Source organism: Rhipicephalus microplus, chromosome 5 (assembly GCF_043290135.1).
Source record: "Rhipicephalus microplus isolate Deutch F79 chromosome 5, USDA_Rmic, whole genome shotgun sequence".
NCBI classification, from domain to species: Eukaryota; Metazoa; Arthropoda; class Arachnida; order Ixodida; family Ixodidae; genus Rhipicephalus; species Rhipicephalus microplus.
Genome location: NC_134704.1, coordinates 216466969 through 216482810, shown reverse-complemented (window position 1 = coordinate 216482810; position 15842 = coordinate 216466969). Strand labels below are relative to the sequence as shown.

General features: G+C 45.4%; 1 protein-coding gene and 1 long non-coding RNA gene across 13 annotated transcripts in view; one reads left to right on the top strand and one right to left on the bottom strand.

Annotated features, from left to right (window-relative positions):
• LOC119173521 (complement factor B) overlaps positions 1–15842 on the bottom strand; it is a 1265978-nt gene that overhangs the window by 1084135 nt on the left and 166001 nt on the right. The gene's annotated exons all lie outside the window — the stretch shown is intronic.
• On the top strand, positions 14526–15264 carry LOC119161576 (uncharacterized). Its single transcript, XR_012895598.1, has 2 exons — positions 14526–14744; positions 14867–15264. It is a non-coding gene; the product is annotated as an uncharacterized LOC119161576 (long non-coding RNA).

Genomic DNA, 15842 nt, shown 5'->3' with positions numbered 1-15842 from the left:
TCCTACTTGCCAAAAATTTATGAAACGGTCCCCAACAAACTAACAATCACTTTAACGTGGCAGCGCTGAACCCAGGAACTGAACTTCTTTTTCACCAAGGGCCACAGACGGCTTGCTCACACACCTTTCCCCCTCCTTTTCAATGAAAAAAGCCTCCACCGCTTCCCTGGGGCACTTATCTCGATGTCCAAACAAACAAAAGGCTTTATCTGCCAAAGGTTGGCCGCCACACTCCCTATAATGAGCTGGCAGCTGCAACCAGCCGGCAGCCGTTAAAGAGGTTAAGTGTTCTTTTAGTCTCACGGTAATGCACCGCCCGGTTTGTCCTAAGTAAACCTCCTTGCATGACAATGGCAACATATATACAACACACAATGTACCCTGAACATATCTAATTTTTCTCTTCTCCGGACAGTACCAGCAGGTCTTTCTTAGACCCTAACTTCTTTTATGCACGCGGAAGCAAGGACAACTTCTTGGGAGCGGACATCACTACGTACCCCATACCTACTGACCACATTTTTCAACCAATGTGAAAACTTGTGCACGTAGGGTACCACTACTGGTTTCTTTTCCTTGCATACGCGCTTTGTTCTGCTGTTCCTATCGCTTACGCCCTTGACCCAATAGATTAGCTTTTGAGAACTCCTGAAGATTTGTCCTTGTCTATATTTTTGCGCTGTTTTTACTTCCCAAGTATGAACAACCAACTAGCCCAACTTTCGTTATTATTGAAAACATCCAAGCACATACACCTACACCACTCATTTGAAGGGTATGACTCAATATCACTGAAAACCTTTTAAAAAAACAAAACAACAAATATATTTTGCCAAATAACAACAGAACCTGCTTTGATGATATTCAAATTCGTCCGTTTAGGTACAAACGCGATATAATACTTGATGTACATGCACACTTCTATCATTTGTATTCAATATCAGTATGGTTTCTTTCAAGCATGCACATTGCTAGGGTAACTGTTTCGTACAAAAATGCAATGTAAGTGAATTATGTATTTATTGGACCATCAGTATAATACTACTTTTTTCCTGAAGGCCTTGAAAGAGCTATGCTTCGACGTACGGAGAAATGTTTCTAAACCACCAATATTTTAACAGACTCCCAATATATTTGTATTTCATGTGATGTTTCCCATCCCAAAACTATAATATCATTATGAGAGTAAATTTTTATTTAAGAGAATGGGAAAAGAAATATTTTGAAGCTACTGTGGTTGGCGCCCTATGTCCAGGCCTTCCATGACCTTAGCCGCCCACCAGACTTGATCGAGTTGTGCAGCTGGTGACTTGTGTCACCCACTGTTCAATACTAGGCATTCGAGGTTTGCCCAATCAACTGATTAAGTCACTTGGCTGATAATAGCACCGCCACGAGATGTGGTAGGTTTGGCCTACCACCACACCAAGAACACATAGCCGAATAAAGCATCGGATGTATCATGGGAAACGGGCGAAAAATACATCCTTTCGAATTTTCGAAGGTCGGTGGCCTCTTCATTGTTAACGGATCTGTGAGTTTTCCCACATTTTTGCTGCGTGAAGCGCTGTTGAGCGAGAATATCCTTAGGCAGAATGTGTATGGTCAACGATAGAGGGATTTTTACTGTGCGATAAAACACGTGGGATAAAGCGTACACCCTCTCATTGCCTTGTAATCCAGCATATCTGGGCACGAGATCAAGCGATGGTGGTGAATGAGCTCAGATCCTAGCAGCCTCATTACTATTGCCGGAAGTCGGTCTCTTTGAAAGAGCCGACAAGCCTCCTAGGAGTCGGCCGAAATAACTTATGACTATCCTCTATGCACTTGAAACCTTACGGCTAAGGCTGTGGCTATTGCATCTGCCTTTTTAGCTGAGAATATGTACGCGGAGGCGCTCGTAAACAGCCTCGTGTTGTAGTCAAAGATAGTAAGTATTTGTTTCTGTCAATAGTGAATGGCTGCGCCAACGTGCGACGCTCGAAGCTCACTCGAACTGCTTCCAGAGCCGTGTTATTCTCGCATTGCGCCCGTCATTGCGAAAGCCGTGATGACTATGTTTGGGCACTGGTGCGACCAACCTACCTTGGCCACGTTTTCATCAATATGCTGTGGAAAGGGCGAGATTCCTTTCCTTGTGAGTACCACCCTGCCAGTTGAAATTGCACTTGAACGATTAGTCTGAGGCCTTGCGCCATTGAACTCTAAACATCATCATCGATTAGTCTGAGAGATGAAGACCGTGGCACTGAGCTCAGCATAAGAATCAAATACACTGAGAGCAACGGGGCGCTTGGTTGGCGTGTTGATGGAGAGACCGAGTACGTGCTTGCTGAAAAGTGCCTTCAATGAGGGCATCCACCTGAGCCTCCTAGCTCATGTCGAGTGGTTGGTACAGTAGCCCATCCGTCAATCTTCTGGCAAATGCCATGGCGAATGGCTTTATGAAGTTTGAACATCTGGTACTTTTAACGTGCACTGACGTCGCACAGTAAACGGTTCGTCAGCCGAGAACTTCAGCCACTGGTGCACCGAAGCGCACAACCGCCAATTCGATTTCAGAAAAAATCGTTCCTCTGCAATCACCCTGATTCATCAAAAAGCAGATAATAAATTCTCCTCAACTAACAAAAAAACCATCGACAAAAGTATTTGTCAATTACACAAAGAAACTTTATGAAACAATCCAATTTTTCTCAGAATTTGAAGTGCGCGAGAGAAGGGGTCATGCTTTTTCTTCTCAATAGGTCATATATGTCGCCGCAAACTCAATGTATCCAAATTGATCAATTTAGGGCGCCTGTATGCCACGTTGTTTAAGGAATACTTCAGCGCAATATTCTTAAACCACTACTTCTTACAACGAAAGCTGTAAAAATCCAGAAAAAAGAAAATTTATACCATCTTCCGCTAAAAAGAACCATTTGTGTATGCGAAGCACTGGGCGCTAGCACTTATGCTGGTGGCGAAGTTGACGCTGGCACTTAGCGCTGCGTTGCGCAGGAGATTTTTAGGGAAGCAGAAAGCAGGCTATGATGGATCGATGCTTCTTACTGAAACTTGCCAACCCTTGCTAATGGGAAGTGAGGAACTGAAGACTCTGACTGGAGCCAGAGACACGCAGTCTTCTTTCAGTTAACGCGTATGCTGCGAGTTTTCATGATTCTACAACGCACCGGAAAATTCTATCACCAGCACTACCTCAGAGGTAAAAACGCAGTGCCTATATATACGGAATGGCCAATGAACGGTTTTCCAGCACGAGCAGTCAGTTTTTGCACTCAAGGAACTCGCTACCAGATGCTGCCTGCAACAGTATTGCGAAGAGAGAGAGGGCGAGTGGTGAGGCGAGGGAGAGAAAGGGCAGTGCATGCACAGTAAAGTTGTTCGCGCCGCACACCAAATTGAGCTCGATCATAAGACACTTCGCATCTAAAAATGTTCCGCATCGGTGTCACGAGTGGTCTCCATCGGCTGTACTATCAGTTACGTAGGTCAGCATCGTTCCCATGCACAGTAACGTATGCTGTCAGGCTAAATGGTGTGTAACTGAGCAGAACATTGTTGGCGCAAACTTAAAAAACATTGAAAGAAGAGACTCGGAAAAGCGCACAATCGCAATTGACTTTTATTGAACCGAAGCTCGCCTTATAAAACCCTCACGCATGCGTACAAGCAGAAGAGACCAACCAACTATTATCAAAATCTATCGGATAGAAAATCAAATTCATTATCATACAATGACAGAGATGGAACATTGTTCGCCAAATTGTCTCATAAACATCGCCTCTGCCAATTCACGTGCCACTTTGTCTTCGCTTCTTAGCCATATTCTCGTACGGTTCAGCAGAGGTTCACACGAGCATTCCTTACAATGATGCGGCAAATGCGAACCCGAGCCGTTTCTCAGTGACCGTGCGTGTTCCCTCAGGCGATCGCTTATACAACGGCCCGACTGGCCAATGTACACCTTGCCACAACTGAGCAGGATCAAGTAGACAATGCGTACCAAACAATTCAAAAACTTCCTTTCATGCTTCTTTAAACAATGAGCACTTGGTACCCACAAGAACAAGCACAACTGCGCGAAAACCTCCGAGGTGCCGAGAACATGACAGAGACCTCAAAACGAGAGGTGACGTGCTTCAATGAATGAGCCACTCTGTGCACATACGAAATGACAATAGGTCGCTTCGTCTGTGTTTTTTCCTTTGTGCCAGAATCGCTGGTGGCGTCATGTCGGCATTTTCTCAGTAAAGCTTCGCACAATGTCGTTAACACCAAAGGAAAACCCGCAAACACGAGCCTGGTTTTTTGCTCCCTGAAACATTCATCAAGAACGTGGTGGCAAGACCTAGTAAGAGCCAACTGTAAGCTAGTACTAGCAATGGCCCTTTTTACTACGCAGGTGGAGCAATCGGCCGAAATTTATCTTTCAGTCTACCATTCCTGCGCATGAGCTACTTTCCTTGAACAGACACATATCCACCAGGGCTAAGGCTGAACTATAGTTATAGCACAAGAACAAAACGACGACACAAAGACAAGAAGGACATAAAAGACACGAGCGCATACTTCCCGCTGAGTCTATTGCGCAGAGCACGAATATATATAGAGGAGACACTAACCTTGCGATAAAAACCACTTGGTACAAAGAACAGAACATGAGTTTAAAAAAAAAACACAAAAAACAAAAGCACTAAAAAACGGCAAAGAAAAATCTATAAGAAAACAAAATGGAAAAGTAAAGATGATATAACTACTTACGCGCACCGAAGTCTTCGAGAAACCTCAGTTCTTTCTAGGACAGAGCCTTGGAGGGCTTGCTAATACAAGGCACCTGTTCGCGTGCCATCTGCGCGGCCTCAACAATGACTCGGGTGCGCTCATCTCTGTGCTTGTACAGCGTCACGGTGTCCTTGAAAAGGGGAACACAATTGCACTCAGTGCAGTGCTTAGCAAGAAAACCATCTTTCCCGTTTCTAACATTGTTAGCGTGCTCTCTCAGCCGATCGTTCAGACACCTTCCGGTCGTTCCGACAAACAGGCACCGCACGAAAGGGGGGCTTCTGTAGACAACTTCCCGGGAGCACGCCGCATGCCTGTTTCTATGTTGAACTCTGCATTCCGCTAATGACTGCGTCTTCGGGGGGTTTGTAGATTTGGCGAGGCTGATTAATTTGGACGGTGCCGGGAACAAGACACGAACTGCAACACGTTTTCTGATTCTCTCGAGCCTGTGTGATATCTGGTATTTGTATGGAAACACGGCTATCATTTCACGTTCTGTATCCGTGTTGTTCGGACTCTGTCGCTGCCTCTGCTCTGCCTTCTTTGTCCTCAGGATAGTCTCAGAAACGGAAGCGTTAAATGCCTCGGGGAAACACAAAGTCTTAAGCCGGGAAACTTGAGCTTTGAAGCTCGCAGAGATATTGTGGGCACACGACCTATTTAAGGTATTCTCAAGGCAAGTTCAAGCTAAGCCTCGCTTAACTAACTTGCGGTGAGTGGAATAAAAAGGCAGCAGAGGTTTTTGTGCACGCGTTTCATAACACCAACAGATGTGCTGTGAGCTAAAACAAGTTTTAAGTCCAAAAAGCGTAACTTGTCATTCTCGGGCATTTCATGTGTATACACAAGAGGCTTCAAACAATCTTCAAACACACGTATCGTTTGAGTCGCAAACAAGTGGAACATAAAAGAATCACAATTTAGAAGAACCAAGAAACCATCCACGTATCTGAATACTTTGACGACATGCGAGCCTTCCAACTTTTCCTGCAATTTTCGGCCCATATTTGCCAATAAAAGATCACTTAATAGAGGTGCTACGCATGAGCCGATTGAAACACCCTTTTTCTGCAGATAAATGCAATCATTCCATTGAACAAAAGTAGATGTAATGTACAGCAAAACCAGGTCAAGAAAATCTCGCGAGCTGATGCCAGTTTTTAATTGGAAGTGCAATTCCTCGAAAATTTTCATGTTATTTTTTATACATTTTAATACCTCATCGTGAGGCAGGGAGTAGTATAGGTCCTTTATGTCAATGGAAAAACCGAAAAGATTAGATTGATTTGACTGTTTAAAAAGTCTATCAGAGCCTGCGAGATTTTGATCAAAATTGGGCCATCAATCTTTAGACACTTTAGATGGGTCTGAAAAACAAGCCGAGTTGCTTTTGCGACGTACCACTTTTTGTCACAATGACACAAAAGGGAATGTCAACCTTATGTGTTTTAGCAGAAAAAATCTTGCTGAGCCCAATTTGTCCCTTTTGCTAATGTGCTGCGCTAACTGTTTTAACTCTAGTTTACGACACATTTACTTGACCCGCGTTTTTACTCTATCTAGACGAATGTCGGTACAACATTTAAGAACAGAGTCGATAGCTGTGACCACCTTTTCCAGGTACAAGCAATTAGGAAGAACGGCGAAACCATCCTCCTTATCTGACGGCACAACACAAAGTTCATTGCCTCTAAGAAACTTGCTCGTCTTCCGCACCGGAAGGCTGTTGCTTGTAGGCTTTCCCCGTAGGAGCACGTCGATGTCTTCCGAGATGCACCTGTTCAAATCCTCTGGTGAAGCGCGGCCAGCAACAGAGCACACCAATGAAAGAAGATTGGGTGCAGACCTCTCTCGGTCGACGGTGAACTTCGGACCTAGGGCGAGTGTGTTGTGGACGTAGTCTGGGTGGACGACGTCACTGCATGAGTGGACCACACCTTATTGCCTTGGCTTGGTTGGGCGCTGCGCACGAAGGCCGGCTAGTGAGCTCACGTGACCACAGGCAGTTTGCAGTGTACTCGATTCGGTTGCAGTACTCTCGCCATCTTCTTTTCTTCACTCCCAGTGTTTGATCTGTTTGTTGAAGCTGGACATGCACGGCGTCCCGGTACGTGCGCTCTTGTCGGTGCCATTCAGACCAAAGAATTTGCACGTTCATATGCCATGGCCGATAGAGAGGTGGTAACCTTCAAACAAGCCTTTAACGTCCAAAGGGAGCTGCTTGGTGCGAATGCAAAAGGAAAAGGTGTGCGCACGGCAAATGGAGACTGCGATGAGGGTTACGAGGACTGAATGATGAAGAGAAACACACGAGAAAGAGCCCAAATAACTAGACATGTAACTTAGAAGTGTGGCAGCTTGGGCTAGTTGGTATAGCATGACGATAGTTATAGCGCGAGAACAAAACGACGACACAGAGACAAGAAGGACACGAAAGACACGAGCGCTAACTTCCAACTGATTTTATTGCACAGAGCACGAAAATATATAGAAGAGACAGTAACCATGTGATGAAAACCATATGGCACAAAGAGCAGAGCACCAGTAAGAAAAGAACAAAGACAAAAAACAAAAGCACAGAAAAACGGTGAAAAAATTTATAAGAAAACGAAACAGAAAAGTAAAGATAATATAACTACTTGCGCGCACCGATATCTTCAAGGAACCTGAGTTCCTTCTCGGACAGAGCAACGGAGGGCTTGATAATACAAGGCACCTGTTCGCGTGCCATCTGCATGGCCTCGACATTGACTCGGGTGCGCTCATCTCTGTGCTTGTACAGCGTCGCTGTGTCCTTGAAAAGGGGAGCATAATTGCACTTAGTGCAGTGCTGAGCAAGAAAACCCTCTTTCCCGTTTCTTACGTTGTTAGCGTGTTCTCTCAGCCGATCGTTCAGACACCTTTCAGTCGTTCCGACATAACAAGCACCGAATCGAGTACACTGCAAACTGCCTGTGGTGACGTGAGCTCACTAGCCTTCGTGCGCAGCGCCCAACCAAGCCCCGGCAATCAGTTGCGGTCCACTCATGAGTGACGTCGTCCTCACAGACTACGTCCACAACACCCTCGCCCTAGGTCCGAAGTTCGTCGTCGACCGAGAGAGGTCCGCACCCGAGCTTCTTTCAATGGTGCGCTCTGCTGCCGGCCGTGCTTCACCAGAGGATTCGGGCAGGTGCGGCTCAGAAGGCGTCGACGTGCTCCTACGGAGTAAGCCTACCAACAACAGCCTTCCGGCGCGGAAGACGACCAAGTTTCTTAGAGACAATGAACTTTGTGTCGTGTTGTCAGATATGGAGGGTGTTTTCGCCGTTCTTCCGAATTGCTTGTACCTGGAAAAGACGGTCACAGCTATAGACTCTGTTTTCAAATGTTGTACCGACATTCGTCTAGACAGAGTAAAAACCCGGGCCACGGAAATGTGTCGTAAACTAGAGTTAAAACAGTTAGCGCAGCACATTAGCAAAAGTGACAAAAATGACTCAGAATGTTTTTTTCTTCCAAAACACATACGGTTGACATGCCCTTCCGTGTCATTGTGACAGAAAGTGGTACGTGGCAAAAGCAACTCGGCTTGTTCATTCAGATCCATCTAAAGTGTCTAAATATTGAAGACCTATTTTGAACAAAAACTCGCAGGCTCTGATAGAATTTTTCAATTAGTCAAATGAATCTAATCTTTTCAGTTTTTCAATTGATATAAAGGACCTATACTACCCTGCCTCAAGATGACGTATTGGAATGTATAAGGGATAACATAAAATTTCTCGGGGAATCGAACTTCCAAATAAAAGCTGACATCAGTTTGCGAGATTTTCTTAACCTGGTTTTGCTGTACCTTATATCTACTTTTGTTCAATGGAATGATTGCATTTATCTGCAGAAAAAGGGTGTTTCAATCGACTCATGCATAGCACCTCGACTCAGTGATCTTCTATTGGCAAAATTGGGCAAAAAACTGCAGAAAAAGTTAGAAGGCTCGCATGTCTTCAAAGTATTCAGATACGTGGATGATTTCATGGTTATTCTAAATTGTAATTCTATGTTCCACTCGTTTGCGACTCAAACGATAGGTGTGCTCGAAGATTCTTTAAAGCATCTTGTGGGGACACATTAAATGCCCGAGAAAGACAAGTTAGGCTTTTTGAATTTAAAACTGCTTTTTAGCTCGCATCACATCTGTTGGTGTTATGAACCACGTGCGCAGAAACCTCTACGTCTTTCTTTTTCTGCTCACATCAAGTTAGTTAAGCGAGGCATAACGCGAACCTGTCTTGAGAATGCCTTAAATAGGTCGTGCGCCCACAATATCTCTGCGAGCTTCAAAGCTCAAGTTTCCCGGCTTAAGGCTTCGGGTTTCCCCGAGGCGTTAATGGCTTCCGTTGCTGAGACTATCCTGCGGACTAATAACGCAGAGCAGAGGCAGCGACCGAATCTGAGCAACACGGATACAAAATGTGAAAGGATAGCCGTGATTCCATACAAACACAAGATATCATATAGGCTCAAGAAAATCGGAAAATGTGTTGGAGATTGTGTCTTGTTCTCGGCACCGTCCAATTTATTCAGCCTCACCATATCTACGAACCCCCTGAAAATGTAGCCATCAACGGAATGCAGAGTTCAACATAGAAACAGGTATGCGGCCTGCTCCCGGGAAGTTGTCTATAGAACCCACCTTCCATGCCGTGCTTGTTATGTCGAAACAACCGGAAGCTGTCTGAACGACCGCCTGAGAGAACACGCAAACAATGTTAGAAACGGGAAAGATGACTTTCTTGCTCAGCACTGAACTGAGTGCAATTGTGCTCCCCTTTTCAAGCACACAGCGACGCTGTACAAGCACAAAGATGAGTGCACCAGAGTCGATGCCGAGGCTGCGCAGATGGCACGCGAACAGGTGCCTTGTATTAGCAAGCCCTCCATGGCTCTGTCCGAGAAGGAACTCAGGTTCCTCAAAGATTTCGGTGCGCGCAAGTATTTATATTATCTTTACCTTTCTGTTTCGTTTTCTTATAGATTTGTCTTTGCCGTTTTTCTGTGCTTTTGTTTTGTCTTTGTTTTTCTGTTACTCATGTTCTACTCTTGTGCCATTAGTTTTTATCACATGGTTACTGTCTCCTCTATATATTTTCGTGCTCTGCGCAATAAACTCAGTTGGAAGTTAGCACTCGTGTCTTTCGTGTCCTTCTTGTGTCTGTGTCGTCGTTTTCTTCTCGCGCTATAACTATCATCATGCCATACAAACTAGCCCAAGCTGCCACACTTCTAAGGCTGAAGGCCGAGAGAGGTGGGTTTTCGATGGAACTGATAGCTTGCTAAGGACTGTTCTTAAAGGAAGTCGTAATGAGCGTGACACCATGGATGGGTGGTGTGCTTTCTAAGGAAGAATGGATTGCGTATGCTAGTTTCGGTCAAAGAAGGTGGTTTTGTGGTCATTAAAAAGGGATTGTCGAAGTAAAGGCCACTGACGCCATACGGAAGAACTTCAAGTATGTGCGGGTTTCTGCCCCCAATGTATAGTCTGAGGCTGTTGCCTTGTGTAATGAGCACGGACTGACAAGGCTGCCAAAGAGCATTATTGAGTGCAAGAGAGACAAGCTGTCTGTATTTTTAGTGCGAAAACTCACAAACCATATATGTCTTTTGGGACCATTGTCAGCGAAAGTAGTACGAAAGTAGTACGCAATAATGGAGGATACGCCGGTGAAAAAGGTTGTATCAGGATGCAGATTGCCGGCTTCGGAAAAGGATGGGCCAACGGCTGCGCACGAGGCAGAAGTGTTGGTCTTTCAGCTATCCGCAAAAAACTCAGGACAAGTGTATTTCTGTTGTAGTTCTTGAAAGTATTTCTGAATATATGCAATTGGCGCGTGCTTCGTTACCTCCAAAAGAAACACGTCGCAATATATCGTCTGCCACTGTCACGGTGGCAGGCATACTTCGGAAGCCATCAAATGGTGTTCAAGTGGCACACCGGTTTCCTTCGCTAGGCAACTCACACGGAGTGAGCAGGGCTGTCCCATAGAAGGCCGTTTCTCAAACACAGCAAGGCTTGCCATGTCATTAATTGTGGAATGTGAAGGATGTTCTTTGTTTGCGTTCACTTTAAGATAATATTTAAAACAAGTAACATCTCTGTAGGTGGAGCGACCATTCGTTCGATTCCACGTACAGACTTTCCATGGAGCTAGTGCGAAGAGTACCCATAGAGATACTGATGCCTATAGATGACGAACAGGGTCAAGCATTTTAAGAGCAGTAGGTGTCCCTGATTGATATGATATTGCTGCATAGTCTAGGCGAGTACGTATGAAGGGTGCATACAAATTGATCAGACACTTCTTGTCACTTTCCCCCGTAATACGTGACAACACTTTTAGAACATTCATGGCTTTTATGCGCTTGTTTTTAGGTACTTAATGTGTGGTGTGAAGATTAGCTTGGTGTCCAAGATTAAGCTTAGAAATTCGTGTTCAGTGTTACTAGAAAGACGTTGCCCATGCAGTTGAATACCGGGTTCAGTATGAATGCCTCTCTTCCTGTAGAACAGGACAGGTGCTTTTCTGTGCATTCTGTCGGAACCCGTTTTCTTCTGCCCAATTGAATACTTTGCTCAAACTAAGCTGAAACTGCATTTTCCACACAGCAAGACTGTAAGATCTAAAGCCAAGCTGGACGTCATCGACATTCGTACAGTAAAACAAATTGCGAGGGAGGGACAAGTGCATGGTATTCACTTTGATGATAAAAAGTCTGCAGCTAAGTACACCACCTTGCGGCACTTCTATTTTTTGGACAAATGTTTGGGAGAGAATGCTGCCCACTCGGACTCGGAATGTACGATTTGACTCGGAATGTACGATTTGACTAGTAACTTTCCATTATGGTTACCATTTTGCCATGCATGCCAAGGGGGGACAGGTCTCTTAATATTCCAAAGCGCCAGGTTGTAAGCCTTTTTGATATCGAGGAACACCGAGAGGATATATTGTTTGGACGAAAGCGTCTCTGATCTGTGTCTTAATACGAACAAGGTGGTTGGTGGTGAATCTACTCTTTTAAAATCCGCACTGAATTGGGTCGAGCAAATGGTTTCTTTTGAAGAAATGTACTAGTCGGCAGTTCATCATTTTTTGGAAAGTTTGTACAAGTAGCTTGTAAGTGCAATAACTCGAAACTGAGGAAGGGTCATTGTCTTCTTTCAAAATGGGAATATTGAAAGCTTCTTTCCAGGAATTAGGGATAGCGCCAGAAAACCAGATACCATTGTACATGCAAAGTAGGCTTTTTGGCGTTTCGATTGGTAGATTTTTCAACAGTTTGTACATTACACAATCAGAACCTGGGCGGAATGACTGAAGGAGTCAAGTGATGTTTCGAGCTCCGCTAAGCTGAAAACTCAGTTGTATGCCTCGTGGTTTCATACACTTGTGTTCTAGTTTCTGGTTTTCAATTCTTGTTTTCTATCTCTGAAACGCTTCACTATAGTGTGACGAGCTGCACACTTGTTCGAAGCGTGAGCCGAGGAAGTTTTTCAGACTGTCACCTTGTGTGTTTACAAGAGGGAGTGAATGTACTTGTCTTCCTGCTATTCTCTTAACCATGTTCCAGACTTTAGACTCCTGTGTATATGAATTGATGCCTGATATATAGTTGTGCCGACTTTCCCCTCTCTTTGAAAGGCTTCACTATAGTGTGACGAGCTGCACACTTGTTCGAAGCGTGAGCCTAGGAAGTATTTCAAACTGTCACCTTGTGTGTTAACAAGAGGGAGTGAATGTGCTTGTCTTCCTGCTATTCTCTTAACCATGTTCCAGACTTTAGACTCCTGTGTATATGAATTGATGCCTGATATATAGTTGTGCCAACTTTCCCCTCTCGCCTGTTGGCACGTCCTCCTGTCTTGATACTTTATGTTTTTAAAATTTGTAAGACTCTCTGCTGTCGGAGAAACTCGAAGCAGGTTTCATGCTTTATTTTGCTTTCTATGTGCATTCTGGCACTCATTGTTACACCAAGATACGCGTCGTTTGGTGGACCGTCAAGTTTCTGGGATACACGTTGTTTCAGCATCAATAAGAAGCACCGTCAAAAAGTCTACAGCTGCATCTATACTTAAGTGGCATATGTCCGACCAACCTAAACGAGTAGCTTCTCTGAACGTTTTTCAGTCCGCTTTGTCTGTCTGCCATCTGGGAACATGCGGCGGACTTTTGTTTATTGGTGTACTTAGAATGATTTAAAAGTGGTCATATTCAAAAGGATTGTTGATCACTTTCTATTGAAGCAGGGGTACAAGCAATGGGGACACAATGCTGAGATCTATGCATGAGTAGGTTTTGTTGGCGACGCTAAAGTAAAAAGTTGTCATTTTCAAAAGGATTGTTGATCACTTTCCATTGAAGCAGGGGTACAAGCAATGGGGACACAATGCTGAGATCTATGCATGAGTAGGTTTTGTTGGCGAGGCTAAAGTAGGTTGGTTTTTTCCTATGCAACAGATACGCACCTGAAAAAAGAAAAAGGGGAACTGTTTGATAAGGCGACTCCGTGCATCGCAGCAAGAGGCGCGCCATAGACCAGTATGTGCATTCAAGTCCCAAAAAACCACAAAATATTTCTGTAGTTCATTTATCTGTGACTTTAATTAGTGTTTTTTGAGATGGCACTGCGGAGGTATGTAAAAGGGAGCAGATGGTGACAAGTTTGTTCAAAAGAACTGCTCGAACAGTCACTGCCTCATGGGATGTTTGTAGTTGTAGATGTGCTCATGCTACGCCCTGAACAACTATAATGATAACACCACCAGATGATGCTACAGCGTCATTGCGGTTCATTCTGAATAGTACACATTGACGTAGGAAATTGGTGTTACTGGAATTTAAGTACGTTTCTTGTACGCACAACACTTTTGGAGAAGGTTTGTACAAGAATTCCTGGATATCATCGAGGTTTCCAAGCATTCCTCGGACGTTCCTTTGTATTATATGTGTATTCATTATGTGTGTAAGTGAGTGCTGCGTGTACTAAAGAAGTATTGCATTAAGTCAGGAGTCCTTGTCAGGACCCCTGATGATGGTTTTTGACTTTAAGGCACGCTCCAAAGAGCTGCGCAATGTCCTTCGGCGCCGAAGACACCGTTGCACATGGTGCTGTGTCCATCATCTCGGACAAGATGCTGGATGCCCGCTCGTGGTTTACGCGTGCGGCCATGGAAGATTTAGGGCTACCTGTCAAAACAGAAGGCCTTGGGGCATAAGGTCCGGAGGCCTGCAAGCTTTGTGGTGGCGGAAGGGCCTGTGCTACTCCCGCCAAAGGGGTTAATGGCGCTGCTGCCCGTCCAATTTGTAGTAGGTGCGGGCGCCGCGGATTTTGGTGGCCCTGCCCCCTTTCGTGTTATCTCCGCGAACGAAGGACCCTGCGTTAGTAGACACTTGCGCTCCTCCCTAAAACAGTTATTTTCATTTACTTTCAGTTTAAGTACTTCTTTATGTTTCTATCTAAGAGTTGTGCGAGAGTGAGTAGGGTGTCTACCACAGCAGTTCGTTCAGTGGGTAGTTGCTTCTTCACATTCGTCTGTAGCGTGTTTTTGGGAAGTACACTTTGCACAGGTATGAGGGCCGCGGCAGCTCTGAGAACCGTGGCCGAAACGCTGGCACTTAAAACAACGTCGGGGGTTGGGGATATAGGGTCAGACCTTTAACTTGAAGTAGCCTGTTTCGATACACGGGTGGCGGCGGCGGCGGTGAAAGGACGTTCGCCTAATCAGCTCTTTTTGCTTACCCAGACTACCTGAAAACGGTTGCCGTGGCTACGGAATCACATCTTGACGTCACTGAGCCTGCGGAAGTGTTTACGTGTTTCCGGCGTCGACATCGTACCTGGACACACGGGTGGCGGCGGCGGCGGTGAAAGGACGTTCGCCTAATCAGCTCTTTTTGCTTACCCAGGTTGGTGTCCTGCATTTCGGCGGCCGGTGCTTTAGGGTTCCTGCCTTGTTGGAATCGTTGCGCTGGAGCCATTTATCAAAGCGGCGCTCCTTTACAACGTTCAAATTTCCTCCATTTATTAGACTACCTGAAAACGGTTGCCGTGGCTACGGAATCACATCTTGACGTCACTGAGCCTGCGGAAGTGTTTACGTGTTTCCGGCGTCGACATCGTACCTGGACACACGGGTGGCGGCGGCGGCGGTGAAAGGACGTTCGCCTAATCAGCTCTTTTTGCTTACCCAGGTTGGTAAATTCGCTTATTTCTCAATACCGCCTTACCGCCACCGCCGTTGCCACCGTGTTTCAGTGCTTTGCTGAGTTCTCTGTGCATAATGTGCCTTTTTCCTAATTGAATGCTCCCGAATTGAGTGCGAACTGAGTGCTACTGTGAATGCCTGGACAACGTACCATGACAAGCACGTGCCAGTCTTGTGATGAGCCCCTCCCCTGTGATGGGCGTGTCCTGAAGTGCAACGAATGTGAGTCCTCTTACCATGTTGGCAGTTGTTCTGGCTGGTCGGAGACGACATTTAAGACTAAAGGAGAGAGCGGTCGCAGGGCATGGCGATGTGCTGCTTGCCGCTCATCTAAAGCGAAAAGTGGGGAGAAAACTAGCATGGACTCTGAGTTAACCATTTGCCTGGCAGATATAACTAGGAGGCTTGATGCTTTAGCAGGGCTGCCGGCTCAGGTTGGTGAGATTAAGGTCTCAATCCAGCTGTTGTCACAAAAGTACGATGACATCTTGAACTGTCAAGCTAAGCAGGAAAAGGACATTAGTAGCTTAAACAGACGCGTTGGGAAATTAGAGGCGGACTGCACCTCAAGTGATATTCAACAACTGAAAGCTACGGTGAATGATCTCGAGTTTCGTAGTCGGAGACTAAACATAGAAGTTCACGGCATCCGGGTTACGCCAGACGAGAATTTGCTGTGTAAGTTGAATGATGTGGCCAAGATTGCTAACCTGCCAGAGCTGACTGGGAATGACATCGCCGCTATCCACAGACTTCCGGCAAAGCCAAACAAAACACCCGGAATTATAGTTCGATTTGC